Source organism: Carcharodon carcharias, chromosome 1, assembly GCF_017639515.1.
Source record: "Carcharodon carcharias isolate sCarCar2 chromosome 1, sCarCar2.pri, whole genome shotgun sequence".
In the NCBI taxonomy this organism is placed as follows: Eukaryota; Metazoa; Chordata; class Chondrichthyes; order Lamniformes; family Lamnidae; genus Carcharodon; species Carcharodon carcharias.
Genome location: NC_054467.1, coordinates 39,140,462 through 39,146,538, shown reverse-complemented (window position 1 = coordinate 39,146,538; position 6,077 = coordinate 39,140,462).

The following is a 6,077-nucleotide window of genomic DNA, read 5'->3' as shown; positions in this document are numbered from 1 at the left end:
TCCTAGATGGTGTGCCCTGATGACGTATTTCCTCCGTCAGGTGCACGGCCTGAATTATGACGTGCAGCTCCTGTTTATAGAACAGCTGGGCCTCGGTGGCTCCTTGCAGGCGTTGCCCGTCTTTTACCAGGACCTGATCAAAGTCTGGAAAGTGGTCGCCTCGCGACGCAGCTCTCCCCCGTCAGGAGTAGCGGCTGTCGTCAGAGAGCCGCTGCTCAGGAATCCGCCCCTCCGTCCTTTTCAGTGGTTGGCGGAGAGGAGGGCTGTGGCCGCAGGGGTGACCAGGATCGGGGACGTGCTGGGTGGCGGAGGACTGGGCTGGATGCTCCCGCAGGAGTTGGCGCGACGCGCGTCTGTGAGTGTCCAGGTCACAGCCAATGCCATCCAAGACCTGAGAACGGTCGTGCTCGGACCCGACGTTATTTTGGGTCTTGAGGCGGCCCAGGTGCGCGGTGGTCTTCCGTCTGAGCGTTCCCCTGTTCGGACGGAATTCCACATTGGCCCCAAGCCCCGAACCCTCCCTCGGGTGCTGGTGCCCCGCAATATGAGCCGCCTCGGGGACATGCCCTCTGTGCCTTTTGGCACGGCAAAGAGGGGCTTTTTGTACGGACTGCTGCTGCACACCTTCCATTTTCTCGCCCTTGTCCGTCGACCGGACACGCCCTGGCGTGCCTTGTTGCAGTGCGGCGGCGGAGGCCCCCGATGGGAGGCCCTCTACGGAGGTGTCCTCCCCCTTTCTATCGGGGACCTGGGTTGGAGGGTGTTGTATGCAGCAGTCCCTTATAATAAGAGGATGCATAGGTTCACGGACTCTCAGGACACGTGCCCTTTTTGCGGTCTTGTGGAGTCCATGGACCATGTATACATAGGGTGTTGTAGGCTGCACTCCCTTTTTAGTTATTTGAAAAACCTTTTATTGATGTTTTGTTTGCACTTCAGCCCCACGCTCCTGATCTATGGGCACCCGGTGCGGAAGAGGGTCGGGAAGGAGGAGGACCTCCTCGTGAACCTGCTCCTGGGCCTGGCCAAGTTGGCCATTAACAGGTCCAGGCAGCGGGCGATCGACGGGGGAGTCCCGCCCGATTGTTTGTCCCTCTTCAGTGGCTACGTTTGCTGCCGGGTGTCCCTGGAGAAGGAGCATGCGGTGTCTGCTGGCACTCTCGAGGCCTTCCGTGCTCGGTGGGCACCGCGGGGACTGGGGTGTTTTGTTGACCCCTTTAACCACATTTTGATTTAAAGTTTGTAAGTTTCCTTTAAACTTTGTTCTTGGTTTTATAGCTGACCTGAATTAGGGGCTGTGCCTGATTTATCCCAATTTTATTGATTTGGTTTTCATTTAAAAGATTATCAAGAGTTCAAATCATCAAGAGTTCGAATCTCACAATGGCAAACTATGAAACAATGTAACTTCATCTGAAACAGATGGAAACGGGTTTGTACTCGAAAGAGTTACCCTGCCCCATCCTGCTGAACATTGCTAGCGCCGGGAATGCCATTTTAAAACTGATATGCTGGCTGATACCAGAATTTTCGGGCAAGGTTCCCCCAGCCTCAACATTCCCGCCGTTGTTGGGTGATGGGGGAGGTGCCTGACATTTTAGCCCTCAGTTTTTTTGGAAAGTAGGCAGGAAGAAAACAAATCATTGCTGAAAAAACAATTTGTTTTAAAAAGTTAGGAATGCCGAGATACTTAGATGTGGAAAGGGTGATCTGTCAGCTTCTTACCCAATTGGCTGCAATATTTTAGTTGAAAACAATTTTTTAATGCTGTTTCTTACATCCATTATTGCTGCTCAGATTCCCCACTGTTTCTCCTTATCTTCCAATACCAGACATGTTTCAGAAAATCAAAATAACCTAACCATTAGCAGCATAACAATCAAGACAGCATTGTGTACTGTAGAACATAACAATATTAATATACCTTACTATTCATTGTCTCAGAGTTCTGTTTCAGAAATGCAAAATAATGCCTTTAATGCTATTTTCTGTTAGGCAACTCATGAGTATTTCATAGTAATTACATTCCAATATCTCAAGTCCTCAGGGTATGTCAATTTTAGGTTTAACTAGTATTAATATTGTTTCCATTTTATTGACGCTAAAGTAAATTTTGTAAAAAAAAAAAGTGCGGTGGCAGAGAGTATGAATAAAGAGCTATAATTTTTCTTAAGGTTCACGTAACATTTTAAAAACATTGTTATCTTTGCTGCCATGACTTACAATGCAAATCAAACCCATGGAATAAATTACAGCCTTATTATTCTCTCATCCCTCCAAAATTCTATATGCAGCACATGAAGATTGTAACAGGGTTAGAGGATATGGGGAAGAAAGAATTCTATTATCCATGTTAAATAATATACAAGATGATGTAATTTTGATCAAGCAGCATTTGTGTATATAAAAGAAAGCACGTGTATGAAATCCTAGGAAAAGCACATCTGGTTGAGTGTCTGAAGCTATTTTATCCAATAAAGCTTGTTCCACTACTTTTAAATGGAGTGCTGCTTTTTCATTAATTGAACACATATGCATAGGACAACAGATGCATTTACAAAAGACTACAGATCTTGGTAGCTTAATGGAGCAAATAATTTACAGTCACAGAGGCCAAATGAGAGTTGGGTTGGCTAGTGATGGACCGTGCATGGTTTGCATCAGGATTCTTGAGCCACGTCTTTTATTAAAAAAATGATTTTCAGTGGGACAAAGGGAGCAACAGTGTATGAGTGGGGCTGTAATCTTTTATGGATTAACTTTCATTTAATTAAAATAGCCTAGAAATGAATGAAAATATAAAATATATATAATAAAATCAAAAATGTATTTTTTTATTCATTCATGGGATGTGGCCGGCCCACATTTATTGCCCATCCCAAACTGCCCTTGTTCAGAGGGCATTTTTTTTTTTTTAAGAGCCAACCACATTTCTGTGGGTCTGGAGTCACATGTAGTCCAGACCAGGTGAGGACAACAGACTTCCTTTCCTAAAGGACAGTGAACCAGATGGGTTTTTATGACAATTGACAATGGTTTCAGGGTTATCATTAGGCTTTTAATTCCAGATATTTATTGAATTTAAATTCCACCATCTGCATGGTGGGATTCAAACCCAGATCCCCAGAGCATTACCCCGGGTTTCTGGATTACCAGTCCAGTGACAATACCACTATACTACTGCAGTGGCAGAGTGGTATTGTTACTGGACAATCAAAAGATGTGGCTCAGGAATCCTGGTGTGAACCATAGGTGAAGATAAAACATATATACACACAATACTGGCTTATACAAGAGAGCAATAATAATTGCAGGACATATTTTAATATAAAGGCAGAATCTTTGCCACAGATTGTCAGGCGACTGACTAGAAGGCAGAGGATTTGCCTGTGAAAATTGTGTATTTATAGCACTTTAAAATGTACAATTTTCGAATGAGGAACTACATGTTTCACAAATCATCTCATTAAATATTAGTTTGAATAAAAGTGAACATATTTGATCAATCTACTTAGCAAGTACAGGCCCTTGGTTCTGATATATTCCAAACAATTGGTGGGCATCATAGAATTTTACAACGCAGTAGGAGGCCACTTAGCTCATCATGTCTGTGCTCGTTATAAAATACTAATCCAGCCTAATCCCACTTTCCAGGTCTTGAGCCGTGATCTTGCACACATCCAATTTTTGTATCACCTTACAGTTCTTCAAGTGCATGTCCAAGTACATTTTAGGTGTGATGAGGGTTTCTGCCTCTGCCACCTTTTTAGGCAGTGATTTCCAGATCCCCATCCTCTGGGTGAAATAATTTTTCCTCAACTCCTTTCTAATCCTTCTGCGAACTACTTTATACCCTTTAGTTATTGCCTCTCTGCCAAGGGAAATAGGTCCTTCCTAACCATTCTATCTAAGTCCCTCATAATTTTATACAACTCAATTAAATCTCTCCTCAGCTTCTACTGCCCCGAAGAAAACAACCCCAGCCTATCTAATCATTCTTCACAGCTAAAATTCTCCAGTCCTGACAACATCCTAGTAAATTTCCTGTATTCCCCTCTCTAGTGTGTTAATATCCTTGTAATGTGGTGGTCACAATTGTATGCAGTACATGAGCTGCTGCCTAAGTAATACTTTATTAAGTTCCAGCATATCCCCCCAGTTCTTATATTCTATGCCTTGACTAATTTAAAAAAGTTTCCTATATACTTATTTAAGCAACTTATTTACCTGTTTTGCATCCTTCAGGAATCTGTGAACATGGAACCTCTAAACTTCTTAGTATCCTACCATATATTCCCTTGCCTTGTTTGTGTTCAAATGCATGACCTCACAAATCTCTGGATGAAATTCCAGTTTCCACTTTTTTGCCCATCTGATGGGTAAATTTAAAACTTCCTGCAATCTATATCCATTCTCCTTACTACAAATTATGCAACAAATGTTTGAATCACCTGCAAACTTTTTATCATGGTCCCATACATTTAAGTCCAAATCATTTGTCATGCTCAGTGAAGGCATGTCATAATTTTCAAGACATGAACTTTATTCAGTGTGGACCCTGAAATAAACCTTTTCTTTCTAAAATGAACAATGTGATATTGCAAAGATGGCCACTGAAGGTCAGTTGACCTGGCTTGAGTATTCAAAAACTGACTCACTGTCTAACAGAGACAAAAGATGAAAAGGTGTCAACTACACATATCGTGAGACCATCAGGGGACTTTCCCGAATTCAATGGTTCTTATTTTGAAACAAAGAAGGTGATTTAATCCGTTAAATAACAAACCAGGATGTGGTTCATCAACCTAAGACCACCACCATATTCAGTAATGGGACTACATGGAGTCACATGGTGAGACAACCATGTTTGTCCCTTTTAATTTTTTAAGTGCTAGAGACAGGGCAGAAAGGGCAATAAGCAATATGCCTTAAGAACCAGAGGCTATAACATAGTAAGGTCACCAAACTTGTTCCTTTTCGGGTCCATGAATATAGCAAACTGACATCCTGGTATCAAGACTATAAATAATTAGCTTTATGACCTGCAGAAAGTCTATCTCTTTGAGAGAAAATGGCTGTGGCATAAGACTTGGGCTATTGAATTCACCCAAATTACCCTTTAGGAGTGAAGATGTATTTTCATCAGGCCTGCAACATGTGTTTTCCAGAACAAGACAATCATATGAATTATGAATTGTCCCTTTTGTTTTAAAAGTGCACTATTCTCTTTCTTTGAGTGTGTTTGTGTGCGCGTTCTTGTGTGAGTGGATGCCATAGCATTAGATTTCAGGGTGAGCGCTTAAATAAACTATAAATTTCCTTTACTTAAACCCACAAAAATGCTTGCTGCTGGTTATTTAATTGGTCTCGCATTCAAGGGTTAAAAAACACACATCCTCTTCTCAGAAATTCACTGATGATGGACAGCAGGGAAAGGCGACAAGGATTTCAGCAGTTCCCTCTCACCTTGTCAGTAACACATTGATATATACCATGAAAAACAAAGTATCTTATACTGAGGGACCTAACACTGAGCCACGTGAAACTCCATTGGAAAGTCTTCCAGTCACAAAACCACCTGTCGACCGTTACTCATTGGCCAGGAATTTTCCTATGGCGGGCGTGCTGGGCAGGAACAGAGCCAATTGCTGCCCACGATCACTGCACACCGCCATTTTATGTGGGGGGGGGGGCAATTAAGTGCAATACACGGCCAGTAGCGCTCAGCGCTACCTGTGAGGGCGGAGGGAGAGTCGGGGCCAGCACTCTTTTGTGCATGCACGCAAAAGAGCGCAGCAATCTCCCTGAGGCATGGAGCTGAGAGAGCAGCATATGTGTATCATCAGTTTTAAATAATTATCAACTTTAAAGTTTTCTGTCTTTAATGATTTTTATAAAAATGGAGGCTGGCTGTCAGAGAAAAGTAGTATTAGTGGAGATGATGATTCACACAAAAAGTTCTGAATCGACTGTATGTTAACTCAAACCCCCACACAATGTTGGATTCAACCATTCTTTGACTAGGATGCCACTCTCTCCATTTAACATGAGAAGATAGGTTAGAACATCACTACTCA